At 41.1% G+C, this 22,250-nt stretch overlaps 1 long non-coding RNA gene across 1 annotated transcript; it reads left to right on the top strand.

Moving 5' to 3' along the window:
* The first annotated feature begins 404 nt into the window (after positions 1-404).
* LOC143101186 (uncharacterized) lies at positions 405-22,020 on the top strand. Its single transcript, XR_012982149.1, has 3 exons — positions 405-487; positions 11,722-11,879; positions 21,947-22,020. It is a non-coding gene; the product is annotated as an uncharacterized LOC143101186 (long non-coding RNA).
* The last annotated feature ends 230 nt before the right edge of the window (positions 22,021-22,250 follow it).

The raw sequence follows: 22,250 nt of genomic DNA, 5'->3' as shown, positions 1-22,250 counted from the left end.
GGACATCCCGAAGACTCAGGAGAGGGAAGCAGGAGGTCTTAGGAGGCAGGTAAAGAAAAGAGGGTGAGACAGAAAACAGGCACTGATAGATGTTCTGTTATAGGCTACTCTTTACTGTAATAAATGATGAATTAAAGAACCACTTTAAAGAGGTGATGAAATGTGCGCGCATTGGATAAACTGATTGGATAAGTCTCTAAATCCTAGTAATAAATAACTAAATAAATAAATAGGGTCTACACAAATAAAATGTGCCTGATGTTTAGTGTGAGGTTGTTGACTGAGCTCCATACTGTGGATGTCTGGACCTGTTAGCCCACTCCTCCCGAGGTGAGCTACACTAGCAGCCTAACTGACGCTTACTCCGATATCGAAAATGAAAGGTTAAAGTTGTTGTCATTTCAGAGATCGTGTATGACGGATGTAACGGGCATCCTTTGTTGTAGACGACTTGGAACATTGGTATTTTAGAAGGACCTATTTCGTGGTGAGTAGCCTACATTAGTGCTTATTTTGCTTCTTAAAATTGGAGAGATTACTATCGCACTTATTTTTTTCGGTAACGGAGATGAAAGAATAGGTGCGCGGAATGAAAGGGAACTGTGTTATCGAGTGCACAAGATTTTACTCCGGATATATCATTAGCCTAATTTGTTTTTTTTTTTTACTATTTTTAGCTCGTGTAGCGTGAAATGCAGTTTAGTGTCCGTAGATTGTCCGTAGATTGTGTCCGTAGTCAAGGTCTTAAATTAAGAAGTCAAAAGATTGTACAGTGAAGTGTGAAATGGCGGCGACAACGTGGGTTACACGTCGTATTGTGTGACCCCTCAATTATTATGCCTAAACAAAGTAAAGGAACAACTTAGGTAGCTAGGTAAGGTGTTCATATTTGTGTTACACAGCCAATGAACCCACCACATTATTAGGCTTTTAAATCAATACAGCCATAACAATTAATGTAAAAATACTTGATAATGTAAATACTGAAAAATACAGATGTTTACAGCTCTATTATTAATGATATAGACATCATTTATGGTTCATATTGGCCATTTACCTCTGTGAGATCACATTTATGATTATGTCGTAGCGTGTCTAAGTTCCTAAAAGTGTGTTAAATGTTTCTGATAGACTCTGTTACCTGGGCCAGGGTTGGGGTACCACCGGGTTAATGTGTGTGGTTTTTTTGGGGGGAAACATAGTGGAGATTACGAGCAGGTGTGTGTGAGTTGGAGCTCCTATCTGTGAGTGTAAAAGTGTTGTGGCGTGGCTGTAGCCGACAACAGTCAACATTAAAAGTACCGGTTAACGGTAAACTGTCTCATCATTGGCACGGAACGTTACAATATATAATTTTCGTCTTTTGTGAGAAAATGAGGAAATGCCTTTATAAAAAAGGTAAAAAAATTAGAAACAAGATTTTTGATCATTATTGGTGATTATTTCTTAGAACTTAATCAGAACAGGTGAAAGTGTTTGAAATGTAACAATTTTGTAACTTTGTGTGGGAATAGCAGGTGCAGAAAGACAACATTTCCACACACAGACACACAGACATACAGATACACAGACACACACACACACACACACACACACACACACACACACACACACACAACAGGCCCTGTTAGGAGGAGTACACAGTTAAAGGGACACCAGGCAAGCTTGATGCTTTTTCTCTATGCTTATTCTCTTTCACGAAACTCCCCCTCGCTCGGTCTGAAGCTCTTTTCCTTTTCTTTGCATCTTCCGTCAAGGGTTTTCGCTGCCTCTTCGCTGGCTCTGCTATTATACACGTTTGCAACAGTCGCTAGCGTTTCGTTAGCCGGCCTCTGTGCTGTATGCAGGATGTAAACTGATCCTGCTTCGGTCGGCGGGTACGATACACTGAACTTGCAAGCGGGATATTCTTCCTACAGGCAGTAGGGGCGGGGGAGAGAGTCTTCATTCGCCCTGTAATGAGTCATTTAACCATATACGACTTTCAAAGATGAGTAATTAACACAAAAATGTTGCCTGGTGTCCCTTTAAGGTACATAGCACCTACAATTATTCCAGTAGACCCAAACACCTTCTATGTTATAGTTTTCTGTGAAGAACATAAAAAATAACTTATTTTCTATTACTGCACATGTGTACTGTTAGCAGTCATTGAAAAAAAAGTTATTTTTATGTTCTTCACAGAAAATGAGCCAAGGCCAATGAGTTAGGAAAAATAATAAAAAAGTATAATTTTTCTTTTAGCAAACATTGAAAACAGGTCCCACAGACCTTACAAGGGTTAATGTAGCATGGATATTCTTTGAATTGCCAAATGATGTAATAAGGGCTATACATGCACAAGCACAGACCGTGAGTCATACATGAAAATTGTAAAGTACAACCAAAGCTATTATATGAATGAATGTAGGGCTATTATTTGTTTGTGTAGTTGGATTTTCCAATCGTGATAATGTTGGTGTTAGGGATAGTTTACTGAACAGGACCAATCCAGGGGGCCTTTGAAAAGGTAGTCCCTCCTTTTCCCCAACCTGGAACTTTTAAACTGACTATTTTTCTCCTACACACCGAAAAAACCTCACACACACCCAATTACAGGGATTGAAAATGTAACTTGTTCCCTGATTGGGAAATTGAACTGTGTGTGATTGTGCGGGGGTGTTTTTCATCCCCATTTTAAATAATTGTATAGCAGTGCTACTATTATTTTATTAGGGATATATAATGTTGTTGTTATTAATGGTGAAATGTATGTCGCTTTATTGTTTATAGGTATATGTGTGATAAGTAGGGATGCACGATATATCGGCGGCCGATATATTATTAGCCGATAAGTGAAAAAATGAAAATATTATTATCGGTCCGATAACAGAATTCTGGCCGATAATTTGCGCCGATATTTTTTAAAGTCCTAATTTAGGCCTACGTAAGGTCCGTCTGGCTACACTGAGCTACTTGAGCTTGGTTGGCTATACTTTTTCCTCAATATAATGTCAGCGGTGTAAATGTATTCCACCACTCTAACAAAATCTGTGGATATGCGTTCATTTGAGAATCTGTGCATCTCAAAATCCTCTCGTGAATGATCCGCCATTTAACCTTACCAGAGCGGAGCTCAGCCCTATCTAGAGCCGTCTCGTGCTGGTGTGTTTGCACTTTACCGCGCTGGTCGGGGAAACAAATAAACAAACTCGTTAGTGGGACGAGTACATAAGTAGGCCTAGTTCTAAGTTGTTTTAGTATTATATTTGCATTACTTTAGCTTGGGTTTTGTATTATTACCTAGAAATATGCTAACCATTCGTGCTTCAGTTCCAGACAGGTTATCATAATAAGTTATTAAAACCTTCGGGGCTAACGCCTTTCATTTCTGCTGCAGCAGGTTGTACGCAACAGAGTAGACGGACATAAGATACAGTCTGAGGAGTTGCAGCTTTATTCAGTTACCTGCAGTTGAAACTAAACCTAAGTTTCCCTCACAAACTCTGATTTGGTCGCTATACTGTAGCTTATTCCAAACTGAGCCGTTTATGAGCGTTTAGTCCTAAATGAAAACTATTCAAACTCTCTAGCCACTTACTCGCAATTCACTGACGTCAGGTTCACTTAAAGGAGCCACACATACTGTAGGGCTAGGCTACTGTTATGTTGTTGACTGTCGTACTATTGAGGACTATTATGAGTTCTGTCCATCATTTGGTGGTAGGTAAAATTACTGCAATAAAATTATGCTTATTAAATGCTTTCCTCAAATCACTTTTCACAATTTTTTTCAAAAGTAATATTATCGGTTATCGTATCGGTATCGGCCACAACAAACCAATAAATATCGGTTATCGTTATCGGCCCTAAAATTCCATATCGGTGCATCTCTAGTGATAAGTGTTTGATTGTACATGTGCTGAGCAGATTCCCCCCGTCATAGTGTTATCAACTAATTTGCCCCTAATTGGTTGGCTTTATTTAAAGCAAGGCTTTTCTGCCTTGGTGAGAGAGTCTGAGGAGTGTGAGGTTGTATAGGGAGTGTTGGATTCATTGCACTATTGGGAGTAAGAAACCGGTTGGTTGATTTTTTGTTTGTTTTTCGGAAAAGTCTTTTTTTTTTGCCATTGTGCCAGAACACGTATTTTTTAGCACTGTAAATAAATCTGCACTTTTCACCACAATCCATGTTTGCTGTGTCTTCACCCCATCACCACCCAACCTCAGTGTGTCCTTGTCGCCACCATCCTGTGTGGACGTGGGCTGCAAGACCCATATTTAACAGGGCCCTGAAACCCAAACCTCTGTGTGACGTTGCCACTGTCTTCTCCAGCCCTGATATCTGAATAGGGCCCCTCTGTCAAAACACAGGGGATGTTATGTGAAATGTCTTAATAGAGCCCCATACATGGGTTATGTTATTCATCCCTGATATCTGAATGGGACCCCTCAGTCAAATAACGCAGGTTATGCTGTGTGTGATAATCATGCTTTGTAATTGGCATCTTTTTACACAGCAAGTTGCCTTGAATCAGTTAATGATTATATAGGCCTAATAGTCTCAATCACAAACTCAATCAAGTCTCAATCTGCATTTCTTTTCACACAATTCCATAAAATGCCCCGGATCCCCCTAGCTCAACTGATCAGGGGCCCAGTGGCTCATAATCTGTCCATGGTTGGTATAGTTGCATGATTATGCTTTTGGACATGTGGTAGGCTAGAGTATGTTAGCCTGTGTCTGCAAAGCCCATTCTCTGTTCTCTCGACTCAGAGAAAAGTGACGTGCTGAAGTACATGTCTGTGGTTTTCCTGTCAAACTGAAAGCTGTAGGCTACATGACAATTGAGAAATGAGGTGAAGCCTACGTGACATGAGCTGTAGGCTACGTGACAAATGAGATGTAACCTATGTGACATGAGGTGAAGCCTACGTGACATGAGATGTAGCCTATGTATGTGACAAATGAGATGTGAGATACGTGACCAGTGTTTCCCCAACACTGTCATACTTTTTGAAACTATTTCAGCTTGTGTAGACCTATCAGTGTTTTCTGAACATATGGAACACACTTTTAAAAATACCAAAAACCATGATCATTTTGGTCACTATAACTAGTACAGTATAGCCTAGAAATCTAGACGCACCCTAGCGGCGTGGACGTTATCCAATCACAGCACTCTATTTTGTTAGAGAGTCTTAAGGCGGGCTTAACAGGATAACGACAGTCCTGCCACGGTGAACAACAAGGAAGGTGGCTATGGCGAACGAAGAGCGGTTGTTTGAATCGGCGTTGGCGTCAACTTTGGAGGAGTTGGACTTGTGCTTTTCTTTGAAAGTTGAGCAACACAATGCACTTAAGTCATTCCTTTCGAAGAAGGATGTATTTGCCGTTTTGCCGACCGGATACGGTAAAAGTTTGATACATCTGATTGGTCGTAGCGCTGGCCTATTGCATGCCTAGGCAGTTTGAAAGACAATTCTCTGCCCGCCCCTTGGATTAGGCGAGGTGAATGGTTCGATTCCAGACTATACATTTCAATGATATAGGATGGCCCGCCAGGTTTAGTACAGTACGCTGTGTTTGGAAAATAGGCTCCCGCTGGATTTTCTAAATCCTAAAGTTATAGTTTTGTGCAACTATTAAGGGACCTTTAGGGAATGTTCCCTAATGGATAAAAAATGTATCCTTAATATAACCATCAGGGAACATTCCTTAAAGTTCCCTAAAGATATAGTTTTGTGCAACTTTTAGGGAACCTTTAGGGAACGTTCCCTGATGGTTATATTAAGGATACATTTTTTATCCATCAAGAAACATTCCCAAAATGTTCCCTAAAGGTATAGTTTTGTGCAACTATTAGGGAACCTTTTGGGAATGTTTCCTAAAGGATTAATTAAGGTTGATTTTTTGTATAATCAGTGGAGTAGATCTGTCATCGTGTCATATGAGCTGATTTTGCCTAACGTGCCTGTGTGTGTGTGTGTATGTGAGAGAGCGAGACTTGTGGGGTTGCCCTGACAATGCTAAACTTTTTGCCCCAAGTTTCAACCAAAGATAGGCTAGCGTTAGCTCTCCGTCTGGTTACGGCACAGGAGCTGTGCTGATTTGCAAAGCGTCTTTCATGTTGAGGTTGCAACACTTCGTAATTTAGCTTCCCAGCATGCATAAATGAATTTCAATTGAAAGTAGTTGCCACGTTTACTATTGTTTTGATTTGAAACAATAGGATTAGTGAGTGTATGTTTTAACCTTTGTTGTGGCATCCATGTTTGTCACACATTCCGATGGCAAAGCACATGAACACTCGCTGTGGGAAAAACAAAGTAATCACAGGGGGGGGGGGTCCTTGTCATTCCCAGGTGCCATGAATGCACCATCAGGCCTACGCATATCACTCTACACGCCCCCTGTTGCACGTCACGTTTTAATTTGCTAGCTGGTCCTGCCTAACCTGGCCCTAGCCAGATGAATGTCGTTCCGCTTAGCTCCGCCTAGCTTCACTCACATCCATCTGGAACCTCTTCCATTGAGAGTGATTTCTCCAACCAACTTTATGGTTTAGCGAATCAGGACGCAGGGCGGGAGTTTCATAGATGTGACATAGCGTAGAAGCGACTGTTAGACTGTTATCAGCGTCACGGGTTGGCTTCGATGAGAGTGATTGAAGTAGCACGTCAATAGATGACGGACAAGTGGCTTATTCAATCATATGCAAGCATTTTTTGATTAGGTCCAGCCTTCTGAAGCAACATTTCAATGGATCGGTTCCAGATGGATGAGTGGAGCTAGGCGGAGCGAAATTCATCTGGCTAGGGTCAGGTTAGGTCCTGCCTCCTGGCTCCCCAAAATGCCGGATCATGTGAACAGACACAGCAGGCCGGCAAATGGCACCGGCAGGCCGGCACCTCGTTTTTAGACACATGATGCGACAAAAAGACGTCTCCTCTTCCCGCAAATTTTGCGTGATCTCAGTGTAAAAGGGGCTCATGATAAAAATATTGACAATAGCAATTACCATCTTCATTTCAAATATCATAATTATCACGATTGATTACCACGGTGTGGAAACTGTTTGTTTAATCCTTCCCAGCTTCATCCAAACCTGCTTTTGACATAGGCCTGGTACAATGAAACAAAACTGGTACCCTACTGATTATGTTGTCTAATTGATGGATTTAACCGTGATTCAGATCAGGCTACACGTCCTGCTTTTTAAAAGGCAGAACATTTGTCGTGGGAAAACTGGTCCACTTTCTGAATCCAATTAGCAATTAATCACTTAACTATTCACTAATTAGCACTCTGAAACAAGGCGTCCGAAGGAGACAATGCAGACAGGAGATCTCTGAAGACTGTTGATCTTTATTCACCGTATTGCAGTGATAGTCCAGCCTAAACGATGTCCAGACCAGGTGTCAAGTAATAGGGTGAGGTGAGATGTCATCAGCTGGCGCCCCCCGATGGGATCTGACTAAAAGATGGCTGCGGCCTATCTTTTATACTCCTTAACCTTAGAGTTGGGCCCTCTCCTCTCGCCCCTCTCGAAATACACCTGTTGGCCAATCAGCATCCACCAGGGTTACGAATATTGGTGGAAACCATTTTCCCATCATGCATAAAAGTATATGCAAAACTGTCTGATTCTGGGTCTTTCTGGTTCTATCCAGTTGGGTGTTAGCAGGGCTTCTTATCTTGCTACCTGTTACTTGTCCTTGCTCTTATTCTCACCAGCTGACATCATCCTCTCTCTCTTGTCCATCTAATGAGAGGCCTAGTGTATCCTCCTGCACCCCACTCCTTGACTGCTGGTCTGGTCTGTTCAAGATGTGTACAGGCCTTGAAGTCTCAAAATAATTGCAGTAATATATAAGTTTATAAAAACCATACATGCATCCTTTAAGTCAGTGTTTCTCAAACTTTTTCAGACGAAGGACCACTCAACCAATAAAAAATAAACGCACGGACCACTTAGCTGAAAAAAAAAAGACGACCTACTTCAACAGTATATTAGCCTACACAATACACAAATCCGGCGAAACACGGAAGTAAAGCAGCGCCGCCATTACTGCGTTGCCTTGCTGCTAAGGAAGTAGCAAAATAATGTGTTGGTCCTGTAGGCGGCTGTAGCAGACGTTAGCTGTAGATGCGAAATCTTCTTCTTTTTCTTAATTTTTATTTAGTACGTATGCTGTTCAGTGATGCCAGGAAAAGCGTGTTGTGTGGTCGGCTGTTTTAACAACAGTAGGAATATACAGACCTAGAATTAAACCGTTTGTGAAATTCACAAACCTTTGTTGCACATTGAGTGCCCATGTTTACAGGCTTACGGATTACACAGAGTTCCTTGTCGAGTGGAGGACCAAGATGTGCGTTAAAAGTGGATGAAATACATACGATTAATAAAATAATCCTGAATACCTGTAAGAACATGTATTTTACTGCTACAAGTGGTCGTGGCTAATAGTTATTTGCAACTTCTGAAGCTTGTGAACATATTAGCAACACAGCTATTAATGATAGCATTCGGTTTATTGTTGTCATTAATTAATACACGTCTTAATACATTATGTCAATAAATTACCTTAATCGGTAAGTTTTGGCCACTGCCTGACATCACAGGGATTAAAGTGAAAAAAAATCGTTTGACTGAACTTTTTTCAGGCCATAAGTCATACGTTGTTCTTATCTACCTATAGAGATAGCACCCCTTTTGCGGTCGCGACCTATTGGTTTTTAATGTACAAAAAGATGCAAACAGCAGAGTATTCGCCTTATTCACACGGCAGCCATTGTTTAAACCAAAACGAGGCTACAGGGTACACTTACTATATTAATGCCACCTACAGGTGAATGCATAGAACATAACAATCCTATGGTTTGTGTACCCTGTAGCCTCGTTTTAGCCGCCAATGGCCGCCATGTGAATAAGGCGAATTGAGAGTGTTCTTGATTGAGATTGAGTTTTCCTGATAAACAAAAATATATTTTAGTACCATCCCTGACCATTGCTGATTAGCCATTGCTGTTCTTTTCTACTGCAGCAATAAAGGCTTTAACACACTCTTATTTAATTACTTCAGGCCAAAAGTGTTTAAAGGGGAGATTTTTTTCTTGTTAATATGCAATTCAACACCAAGTAAAATCTATAAAATCAAGTTTACAAGACTTCCCATTTCCTCATTAAAGTAACGAATCAGAACATTCTAGATATTGTTCATATTTCCATTTGTTGCCTCATCCGCATTTAATGAAAACATGGTAATTTTGAGTTTTACAGACAACTCAGTTTTCCAATGAGCAGCAATACTGTGTGTGCTCATGCAGGAAGTCTGCGCATTTGATAACGACAATCTGGAGACGGTGCTTTTGTCTTCAGCAACAGATTGTATAAGGTTGACAAGAGGTTGCGATATGGTGAGGGACAGGTCGTGTTGCGCTATGAAAGAACATGCGTAGCCTACTTTCTAAACGTAAAAACGGTCAGCCATAGATAAACGTAACCTACCTCTGTCGTGGTGGCTAGTTGCACCAGGTAGGGAAGATGTCCTGAAGTGAACGAACGTTAACCTTATGGAGGACTTCTGATTGGTGGCGTGCTAAAACGTTTTCCTATTGCATCCATAAACAATTTACATGCAGCGAACTGCGCAAAAGCAAACCCCTGGCACTTTAATTTTTTACACCATGGCTTGTTAGTTCTCCCCCGTTTCCAACAGCTGCCCATCTCCATTTATTTTTTTACTTTTGACACCTGCCTTCCTTTAGCAACAACCCATCCATGACAGCTAGTGGCCTTGCCAAATAGACGCACACAAATCATGACGCTAATATGCGAGGTTCTGGTAGGCCTACTGGTTATGGTTTTGTGCTATAAATTAATAATATTTTATAGCAAAGTTTTAAGTTGACTATTTTAATTGTATGGTTAGTTTTTGTCAACATACACTCACAACCTACTGTCGTTAAAAGTGAGGCCTAAGCAAAATAGGCTACAAGGCTGTCTGTGCGTCACAAACAGACTGACCCCCTTACTCAACAGTTCGCGATGATGACAGTGATATTATTATTTTTTAACACGCTCAGTCAAAACCTTCCGTCACAAATTGTGAAAAACATTGTTGTACATGTCATAACAGACGGGATAATAAATTGCATAGGCCACGGTTTATATTGCGTCGATTTACACATAATGTTAGTTGCATTGATTCAAAACTGTAACAATAATAGTAGCCTACATCGGGTGGCATAGAAGGCCATCTGTTCAAGTCATAGGTGACACCCAAAATGAATGACCTCCCCTGACAAGAGTTCGCGATAGTAAGAAATTGTCTACATTGATGCACGGAAAAAACACAGCCTACGCTTCTTCTCCGAATTCGCACATAGAGCTCACAATATCGTATCCAAAAAAGTTAAACGGATTGGCCAACCTCATCAGCTGTATCTAATGTGTCACTATAATCCAACTTTTAGTCCTCCATACGTGTTCTTTGGAAAAGCAAAGGTGATAAGTCCCCCCCTCCTCCTATTTTTTTTTCTCATCGGATCTGCATCGATCTCAAATATGACATTTCTAAAATCAAATTGACGGAAATCCGTCCTATGACGGAGAACTTTAATCCTTGGACATCATCTACCCAATGTTCCCTTTCACCTGACATTTTTTCATGAGCAGGATCTCCTATTTGATATTCTCTGACAGGATGCTTTCATTGAAAAGCCATTAGCAAGTGTCACACCGTCACACTCCGCAGGCACGCAGTAATGGCGGCAGGCAAGATGGCAGCGCCCATAAAGTTCGCGGCGGATTGGTGTATAGGCCTACTCACCGAACCACCTTGCTTAGTGCTTGTCTTTGCACTTTGCTTATTGTGTCAGATGATTCATATGATTTAAACTAGCATATCTTATAGACAGTGTTGCAGAACTGTTTGGATTTACATACAAGTTGGTTCAATTATTGCAAACAACTCATCTATATTATATTTTACCACATCTGCTCGCGGACCACACTTTGAGAAACACTGCTTTAAGTCATAGAAATCGACCACACATTATATAACAGAAATAGCAAACTCCAAGTCATGGTAGTGTAAATTAAGCTATAAGCATATAGCCAATTAAACATGACAATGCCACAGTAACATTATACTATGAATACTCAGCTCAGCCAGGTTCGTTTGTGCAGTCAGGATGCAGGCCTATGAATGTGAAAATATGCCCTTCTCCTGTAGCAATTGGCCACCTTAAAATGTACCACAATAAAGGAATCACATCTACTCAGTAACATTTTTTTGTCTATGAGCACCCCCAGGTGAAAATGAGTTCCAGCGTCCCTGGTTAAAAGTTGCACTTTTGATAAGGTTTTGCCTATATTTTTGTAAAATAATAAACACTGTTACCCTTTTTGAAACTATTTCAACTTGTGTCGGTCTATCAGTGCATTCTGAACATATTGAACACACTTTTAAAAATACTGCGATAATACCGAGTGATACAGTGATAATTTTGGTCACTATAACCGTGAGGTTAAATTTTCAAACTGTTACATCCCTATTTGTAAATCGATATTGTTAAATGAAAATGATGAAAACAAATCGGATAATCAGAATAATCTGGCATTGCTGGCTGGCAAGCTTTAGCCCGCGGATCGCCTGTTTCCATGCACTAAATTACCCCACTGCTGTTAGGAAACACTGCATCTGTGGTATGTGAAACTATATTTTTCCCTTCAGTCCTAGAGAGACTCTCCCACTGCTGCTGGGATGAGTGACTCTCATGAGAGAGAGGAGGCTGCAGCACACCATGACCTGCACACACCATGGCTGCAGCACACCATGAAGAATGATGAAGACATGGCTGATCCTGGGTCATCAACAGATTGTGATGGAGGGTGAGTTTCCTGATCTCAGTTCTACTTTCCTCACTCATTCTTATACATCAACACTGTTCTGTTTTTGTTTGAATCTGAAACACGTGTTGCTCCTCTCATCTACAGTACTCCTGTGTTTTGTGTTCCTGAAATGGAACGATTAGCCTTGCTGTCTTTAGCATTTGTAGTGCACCTAAATAATGCATTTTATAATGCTAACAATTGTGTTTTGTGGAAATGGTCATGTGATCTGCACTTCAATTGTTCCCTTTACTGTCTCACAATAAAACGCAGCACATAAGAAATAAAGGCCTGCCTCAAATACAAGCCTGCCCCAAATAAAGGTGCTGTGCTTTGCGCAGCCTAAGTAAATAAAAGACCCCAGCCATAATTTGAGGATTTACGATAGTCTGTCACCTAAACATTCCTCACCCATTATCCAGACATACATGAAAACATTCGAAAACAAAACTCACTGCCATAGGTTATTTTGAGAATGATGACTTTCTCTTCTGCATTGTCCTAACTGTTAAAACGAAGCATATATGATGAGGCATTGCAACAATGTTTACCGAGATACACTGTAAGATTGGCTGCAAAGATTATGCAGACTGTTACGATTTACTGACACTAGTTCACACACACATTATCGAAATCATACGCCGGACACTTAGGGTATAGTTTTTCTACATTGGTTTAGTTAATGATCGGGCTATAGGCCTAATAATACCACACTTTAATAGGCCTCCTTCCTTATCGCCCAGTTCACCTCAGCTTGCCACCATTTACTCCTTCGTCTTCATTAAGATTCAAGTTACAATTCTCAATCTTTTTGGCCTCTATGTGTCCAGTTACATAGTCTGTCTGTTCTTGGTCTTGGATTTTGTAAAATAAATGTCAAAATAAATGCGACTTATAGTCCAGTATGTTAAGTGTTAAGTCAGAGTTTCAACACACTGCACAAGAACATTAAAGTGAAAAGGCAATTTCAAGACTTCGAGTAGCAGACATCCCAACCTGCAAAAAGTCATTTCAGGGAGCTATCACAAAGACTAATATGTTTGTTCAATAATGCCTCGTCAGTACACCAAATAAGGAAGGCCTATAGATGAATAATATGCACATGAATTGACACTTGTTAAACTCACCTCAACATGTCTTTTGCAATCATTTAACCTGCCATGGGCAATGCTAAAGTCACTTTTACAAACAGTGCAGCATGCAAGATTAGGCCTATCATTATTGTTTACTCTTATGAGACAAGGGTAGCCTACACTTTGAAATGGGTGTTACATTTTCCTTTTTTGGGGGCATTGACTCTGCCATGTCGCTCCTGTTCCTTGATACACTGACCTGAAGTTCGAGAGAAAAGAGATGAAAGCCTGCCTACACTGAAAACTGATTGGTTGATATAGCGAAACAGGCCAATCAGGGACGTCACTAGAATTGAAAGACAGGGGGGGCCCAGGGTTGTAGGTAAAATTTCATCACACCTTAAAAGGGCTTCAATAAATTGTAGCTACTCTTTGAGGCCTAGGCTATTTCAGTGTAATTTTACTATTACAGTAAGCTCATTGTAAGGGCCATCTGTTATACTAGGCTAAATAGTTTTCAAGACAGTATAGGCTACCTATCTAAGTATGATGTGATCATGCTTGTAATAATAATATATAATACAAAATACTTTCTATAGTTATTTTTTGTAAAGCGTTACTCAGTTAAGTGAGGTGAAACCTGACTAAGAACACTGACTAGACTTGCACAATAATCCTCTCTTGAGCCATCGCTGACTGGATGTGAAAGTTGCAGAATACCATGGGATTATAAAAGCAGATTACAGATTAAGAAATGTCACACCCACCCTTCCTCTCCTGTAGCATTTGATCATTTTATCAGTGCTTTTTTTTAAATTGAACTAGGGTAGTGCTTAGCTACTACAAACTACTGTCAACTTATGTGATCATTCAATAATCAAACAATCATCAAACAATATTCAAACCTAAACAATTGCACCCTAGACTAAGCTATGATCCTTTTTAATTATATAAGTTAGTCCTTTGAGGCCTAGGCTATTTTCAGTGTAATTTTACTAAGCTCTTTGGTCATTGTAAGGGTTATTATGCTAGGCTATTCACCTTATTCCGCGCGCATACATGGAGGGCGCTAGCTTTGCCAACATTGTCTCCGAACTTCCGTTTGAGCAGTAGCATCCATTGCGATACATTGAGATAGCAGAGCTCTATCGAGATGACTGGGATCATATGTTATGGGTCATCCTAAAGTTAGGAACGTTTATTTAGGATTTTGGTGACTTAAGACATTTCTGTTATACACCTTTCCTATCTGAAGTTAGGAAAACACTGACTTTGGAGCGACTGTTCTGTAATGACTTTCTAAACTAGTTACCATAGTTACCAAACAGATAAGGATTTGCGAGTTTCTCCATACGATACAGCGGCCACTGCCGCATATCGTCTACCCACTCCGTAGGGGTGAATAGCCTTGGGTAGCGAAGTACAATATTGCAATCTGACCTCCTGATAGCATTTGTCGTTTCCCTCCCAAGTTAGCCTCTCTATCCTCTTCTGCTGTGTTATCCCAATGAAGCTAACTAGGCGCTAGGCGTAGCTAGCCGACCGGAAGTTTAAAGACAATGTGGAATTTAAAAAAATGAGCGGGGCTGAATAAGGTGAATATCAAAGATCCTTTAGAACACAAGATAATTCTGTGAATCGTCTCGCTTTATCAACCGTCTCTGGCTATATCGTTTTCAAGACAGCATAGGCTACCCATATCTGCGAAAGTATGATGTGATCAATATTTATGTCAGCCTATATGTCAAGGCTCTTCTATGTTGATGATGGTCTGATATCCGTCCCATCTGAAGCTGAGGCAGTCGACCTGCTGCGACGAACACAAGCTTCGCTCACAGAGTCAAACCTCCATTTACATAAGTTTGCTTCAAACTGTGAGACAGTCACAAAGGCCTTCTCACCTGAAGATTGTGCCTCAGTAACCAAGGACCTAGACCTAAGTGGAGACACTGCACCCACACAGTGGAGTTTAGGCCTGCTCTGGGAGATCATAACTGACACATTCACTTACTCTGTGTCAACCACATCAAAACCTTTCACCCGCCGCAGAGTTCTCTCCACTGTCAACAGTGTCTTTGATCCTCTGGGTTTGCTGGCACCTGTCACAATTCAAGGGAGAGCCCTCCTGAGGGAACTCAATTCTGAAACGTCTGACTGGGACACACCCATCCCAGAAGACAAATTAAGCAGATGGGAAGCTTGGAGAAGTTCCCTAAAAGACCTGAAACAGCTTCATGTTCAACGCATGTATACAACAACTTCACTCACAAAGGCAGTGTACACTGAATTGTGTGTGTTTTTTCTGATGCATCAACAAAGGCTATTGGAGCTGTAGCATATCTGAAGGCAGTTCAAAAAGATGGAAGATTCGAAGTAGGTCTTGTTATGGGTAAGGCAAAGCTTGCACCCCAGTCTGCACCTACAATTCCAAGACTTGAACTGTGTGCTGCGGTCCTAGCAGTAGAGATGGCCGACTTCATTCAAGACGAACTGGACCTACCACTGAAAAAGACCATTCTACACAGACCGTAAAGTAGTGCTTGGCTATATTTATAATGAATCAAAGCGTTTCTATGTGTACGTCCACAACAGAGTTCAACGCATCCGTCAGTCCACAAAGCCCGAACAGTGGAACTACGTACACACAGATGAAAATCCTGCAGACCACGCTTCAAGATTTTTACCCCCATCACAACTGGAGCAGATCTCTTGGTTCACTGGACCTTCCTTCCTCTGACAACCACCTGCAGAGAAAATCCAAGTGAGTGAAACATTTGAGCTGATCGAACCTAAAAAAAGATTCAGAAGTCCGACCACAGGTGCAAACGTGTACAACCTATTTAACAAAAGCAATTCCCACCCCTGACCGCTTCTAATGCTTCTCCACGTTTAACTCCCTATTAAATGGAGTGGCATACCTCATCCATGTGGCAAGATCCTACAAACATTCAAATGAAAACACATGCAAAGGCTGGCACAAATGTAACTTGTCACGTACTCCAGACGAAATATCTCAAGCAAGGAACATCATTTTTAAGACAACACAAAGGTCATCTTTCGTAAGAGAACTGTTAGCTCTCCATAACAACAAAGCAATCCCTAAAAACAGCCCCTTGCAGAAACTCAACCCAATCTTGTAGGATGATTTAATTTGCGTTGGAGGCAGACTCAATCACTCTCAACTTTCTACTGCAGAAAAGAACCCAATTGTTCTGCCTAAAGACAGTCACATCTCCCTACTCCTTACGCGTCATCACCATGAGCAGGTGAAACACCAAGGGCGTCACCTGACAGAGGGAGCAATCAGATCAGCAGGTGTGTGGATCTTGGGAGGCAAGACGCTAATGAATTCAGTACTCCACAAATGCGTAACCTGTCCCAAACTACGTGGGAAGCTGGGAGAACAACGCATGGCAGACCTACCTCCGGAACGCCTCAAAACCTGCCCTCCTTTCAGTTATGTGGGCCTTGATGTGTTTGGTCCCTGGATAGTCACAACCAGACACACCAGAGGAGGACAGGCAGAGAACAAGCGATGGGCCATTATGTTCAGTTGTATGAGTACAAGAGCTGTACACATTGAGATAACCTAGTCTATGGACACATCCAGCTGTATAAACGCTCTCCGCCGCTTCTTGGCTCTCAGAGGCCCTGCTAAACAGCTCCATTCTGATTGTGGCACCAACTTTATTGGAGCGTGCAAGGCTCTTGGAATGGACAAAACAGTGCAGAAGTACCTCAGTGATCAAGGATGCATTTGGGAATTCATCCCACCTCATGCCTCTCATATGGGAGGCTCTTGGGAACGCATGATTGGCATCGCCAAAAGAATTCTAGATTCAATGTTTCTTAAGCAGAACACTAGGCTAACACACATGCTTTGTACTCTGATGGAGGAGGTCACAGCCATCATAAACGCACTACCACTTCTACCTGTATCTATGGACCCAGAAAACCCTTTCATACTTTCACTATCCATTCTGCTTACTCAAAAGACAGGAGCTCCACCTCCACCTGGGGACTTTTCAGACCAAGACCTGTACACAAAGCAATGGAGACAAGTTCAAGCTCTTGCTAACCAATTCTGGTCCCGCTGGAGGCGTGAATACTTACCCTCCTTACAACAAAGACAAAAGTGGACAGTGTCTCGAAGAAACCTTCAAGTTGGCGATCTTGTTCTGCTCAGAGATAAGCAGACCACCCGCAACAACTGGCCCATGGCTACGGTCAGTGCCACATACCCCGGAAAAGATGGACATGTAAGAAAAGTTGAAGTAAAGACAACTGAACAAGGAAACTTCAAAACCTTTCTTCGTCCAATTGCAGAAACTGTCCTACTTCTACCCAAAGACTGACCTTGTCACTAATGCCCTGGACTTCTGCAAGTTAATTGTGGCCTCACAGAGGCCAGACGGAGAGTGTGTTGCCCTTAAGGCATTTATCTTTCTATTTTATTTTTAATAGTTAAGTCCTTTATTAAATTATTATTTGAAACGAAAATAATTTAATAACAATTATTTTTAATTATCTTTAATTATTATAAAGAGGCTGACAACTGTGTTGCAGTTGCATTATTTTAATCTGTTTGTTGATATTTGAATGTGAAGACTCCTTGTTGATAGCCACGTCTTCTGACAAAGACGTTCTGAAGTCAATACTCGTTGATAAACCGAACCTGGTTGACAGACAGACAGACAGACAGCCAAGAGACACAATCTTGATAAAGGTACTGTGCAAGTTCTTAGAGGCAATGCCGTCAACACTATGATCAACACTATGATAATATAATTAAATCAACGTTAGTAATTAATCTTAGCAGCGATTTTGCTATCGTAGTCTGCATAGCAATTAGCCATAGTAACTGCTAACAATGTAACGTTTTATGCCGTGCTTACCGGAGAAAGATACATTGTTTAAAGCAACAAAGTTATGCTACATTGTTGTAAGAATACACACTGAATGTTTTGTATTTTTGTACTTGTTCACAGTTTTCAGCGTATGTCTTTTAACAAGAAAACATGTCAGTAAATGCTCAATCTTACCACGGACTCTCTCTTCATTGGCAACGGTTTAACTTGGTGTTAAGTCAGAGTTTCAACACACTGCACAAGAACATTAAACCATACGTTGACTAATCTGTGGCGGACCGCCACAAAATCCAAACCGCCACACAATAATGTTCTATGTTGTACTATTTAAATGAGATCAAATCCTTTCATTGAGCTTTTTACACACGCAGCCTTTCCATTACATTACATTACATTACATTACATTTGGCTGATGCATTTTTAACCAAAGTGACTAACAACATTTAAAACTTAACAACAGTTTACGTTTTAAAGCAATTCTCTCAACAATTCTAGGACAATTTAAAAAAGGTAGAGTACAGTAAGAATAAGTGCATCAGTGAGTGCTGTTTTTAAATAGTTGAGTGTCAGTTCAAGACAGGTGGTAAATGCTAGGATCAGCAAGACTAGTTGTAAGTAGTGCTATGAGAGGAAATGTTCTCTGAAGAGCTGGGTCTTCAGGAGTTTTTTGAAAATGGAGAGGGATGGCCTGAGCGTACCGGTGGCAAAGCTAGACGTAGCCTACATTAGTCTGAGGAGCGCAACAGTCTGGAGGTAGCGTACAGTGGGTACCACTTGGAATTGTCCGGTTTCACGTCTGATTCTCATGGGACCTCGCATGAATCACACGTCTTTTATTTATATTTCCCCAGTGAAGCTGCAATGACGCAAACAACCACAAGTATTCAAGTATCTTGAATTTCCCCTGGGGATCAATAAAGTATCTATCTATCTATCTATCTAAGTAATACCTTGTAAGTTGTACGTTATAAGTTGTAATACATTATAAGTTGTAACACATTGTACGTTATAGGCTGTAATACATTTCACGCAGCTGCACAGAAAGCATGAATAAAGTGGCCACTTCTAAATGGGACCTACTGTATGTCTGTATGAGGGCATTCAAGTAGGTGGGAGCAGAACCGGAGACTACTTTGTAGGCAAGCGTTAGAGCCTTGAATTTGATGGGGGCCGCCATAGGTAGCCAGTGTAGCTTTATGAGCAGTGGGGTAACATGTGCCCTTTTGAGTTGGTTGTAGACCAGGCGCGCCGCTGCGTTCTGGATCATCTGAAGGGGTTTCACTGTGCAGCTGGGAGACCTGTCAGGAGGGCGTTGCAGTAGTCAGGTCGTGAGATGACGATTTGCCTGAATCAGGAGTTGGGTAGCATCTTGAGTCAAGTAAGTCCTGATTTTCCGTACGTTGTAGAGTGCGAAACGCTACGACCAGGCTACTGAGGCAACATGATCTGAGAAGGTTAGTTGGTTGTCGAGAACAACTCCTACATTTCTTGCAGCCCTGGTAGGTGAAACAGGGCTGCAGGGCTCCTAGCCATGGTCATGTTCAAGTGTTACAGGGCCGTAGTCACCATAGACATTGAGGGGGACGTGTCCCCCCCAATATTCAAATATGACCAAAATGTCCCCCCCAATATACGGACATAGAAAAATAAATAAAGAAAAAAAACTCTACAGGAAACCAACAACCACCACCATCTGAAATGTAATCAAACATAAATAACGCACAAATTAGTGACCTAGTGATGGTTCCAGAGTAGCCTACACCCCTGAGTGGTTTGACCTGGTGGTTTTCCGTTTTTCTAGGGTGACCTGATTGTGTCCTCTTTTTAGTTTGTGAAAAAGAGGACATAAGAGAAAACACTGCCTCAACTTATTTGTGAACGACAGAGAAAAACGCAATGCAATTTCGCTGTAAACAAGTTTGAGGCTCTAGAATAACAAAATTCTGGACGATTTGTAAGGTCTCAAAGAGGACATGTCCTGGAAAAAGAGCACATCTGGTCACCCTAGTTTTTCGTTAGTGGCGTGCGCTATCAAAAGCTTCCATTTGCTGCACCCTACCAAAGATCCTTGATTACTGTACTCCGCTTTAACCCTCTCTGACCCTACTGCGGTGAGGTAGGGCTGGCAACAATATCGCAAAAGCTCACAATTCTCACAAAACTTGTTGGAAAGGTGTAGCACAGGCTAAGGAAATCCCATACATTTTTGGAGCCGATCAGACTCAAAGGGAACTTTGAAACATTTTCCATATTGTAACCTATTCTCGCAAAGATAGCGAAAGTGAAACGTTTTATTTTAAATTATGAATTTGTGCAAGCATGTGTCATTCATTTCTTTCACATGTCTTACAACATAAATAATGCATTCATATGCTAGTACTAATGCCAGGAATTACCCTGTTTATAGGCCTCTTAGAAATGGTTGTTGTTACATCTTGCATATTATTTAGATGCGCACTCGATCGCGCATCCATGCAGGCAAAACGTAGGAATCAAATGTGGCGACGGCACACAAGTTGGAAAAAACGTTGTAACAACTTATTTGTGATTTTTAATAATATTTTTTACATGGCCCTCAGACCCCACCACAGATTTGGTCCCCCCCAATGTTGACATCATGACTACGGCCTTGAAGTGTTACATTGCAAATGATTGATGCTGGCTAGTTATTTTACTTTGTGGATATGGATATGGATTATGGGTTATTGCATGCAATTCAACACTCTGCTGTTTTCTGTTAACGTTAGCAATCGGTGCATAAGCCTAGCAATCATTCCTCAGGTTGCTAGCTAGCAATGCTATTTCTGATTATGCTTAAACTGGACTTGCTATTTCTTTTAGCCATCAGATATATAGTCAGGTAACGTTAGCCTATTAGCCTAGGTTGCTTCGCATTTCAGGACGCTTTTTTGGCATTTGTTATCAATTATGATCAAACGATCTAATTGTGAAAAGTAACGCTACAAGTGACACTTTCACAACGTAATGAAATGATGAGTGGGATGGCTCTTGGTAAGGTGAACTTTGGAAAAACCCTGCAACTATGATTTTGCCAAATTAGACAGCTTTAGATAAGTTTAGTTGTTGTTCTATGCGGTCATTTTCAAGAGGTTCATAGGCCAAGGGCGACATCTGTTAGTGAAACTGCAATTAGAAAAAAAAAACTAACTAAGACATTCTGAATGGTTGTTATTCCTTTGGTGGTGGTGGTGGTGGTGGTTGGTTGGTCGGTTGGTTGGTGGGGGGGGGGGGGGGGGCACCCAAATGGCTAGTGCCGGCCCTGGGACCAGGGCAAGCACACTTTTGCAGTTCCCGCCGGAAATGCAGTCTAGTTAATATTTGCGGTCCGAGTTGCGGTCGGGTTGATTAAAATATCGGGCGACCGCACGGTGTGTAAACATGTGGGTGCAGTGTGTGTGTGTGTGTGTGTGTGTGAGAGAGAGAGTCTGTGTACGTACCAACTCTCAAATACCAGGCTTTGATTTCTGCCATTGAGAACCTAGGATACAAATGCCAGCTCATTGTGTTAGTGTTTGGTAGCCTAGGTCATGTACATAGGTTGGCGATCCGTGGACTTTGCATTGGGGGACTATATAAAACTAAGGGCAAGCAGCTATTATCGGAATGTCACATATTACCAACCGTCCTGTATTTCCAACCTCTTATGTGTATGTGTCACTTACTATTAATTTCTATACAAACCAAGACGGCGGATTCCTAAAGAAATGCAAGCACCCACACCATAAGTGTATCTAAATTAGCTATACCAAAAATTACATTTTACCGTGACTCGAAGAGCTGTAAACAGTCTTGTAAGGCTGCGTGCACAAATCCGCTTGGAGCTCCAATGGAATTTTGAATTGCTTTACCTCACTGTGTGCTCTGTGTGTTTCACTAATTCATGGATGGGACAAATACAGAGACCAAATTCCTTGTATACACAAGTATACTTGCCTATAAACCTGATTTACAAGCTTTAGTGGAAACCTGGTATTGCATACACTCATACATCTGATCTGATTCCCCTGTGACACATTGACTTTCATAACATTTGTTAGAGTGTAGAGTTTAATTGTGAAAATCTAAAGGTTGTGTTGATTTTTCTTTCTTTGTATCTTTGTAACAGATCAGATCAGTCTGTGAAGGATTACAACTGGACAAAGACGTTCGAGGAAACCATAGAATATTGGAAACAAAAAGGTAATTTTACCATTTTTGGGGCAAAGTCATGAAATGTCAGGACATTTTTGCTGTAGTAGTTTAAATGCACTTGCCAAAATACATCAATACAAATATATTTGGTTATATTTTGGTTATTAGGTTTACTGCTTGATTGCGTAGTTGTAGTGAGTCTTGAATGCTATGTGGTGTTATACTGTGAATTGTGATTACCATTCATTATATAGTATGTCATGATAATTCAGGTTTTA

Source organism: Alosa pseudoharengus, unplaced genomic scaffold, assembly GCF_046254945.1.
Source record: "Alosa pseudoharengus isolate Yale_2024_CS ecotype anadromous, Long Island Sound unplaced genomic scaffold, YU_APseudo_1.1 YU_APseudo_1.1_scf_30, whole genome shotgun sequence".
Classification (NCBI taxonomy): Eukaryota; Metazoa; Chordata; class Actinopteri; order Clupeiformes; family Clupeidae; genus Alosa; species Alosa pseudoharengus.
This window is presented reverse-complemented; position numbering and strand designations above follow the sequence as displayed.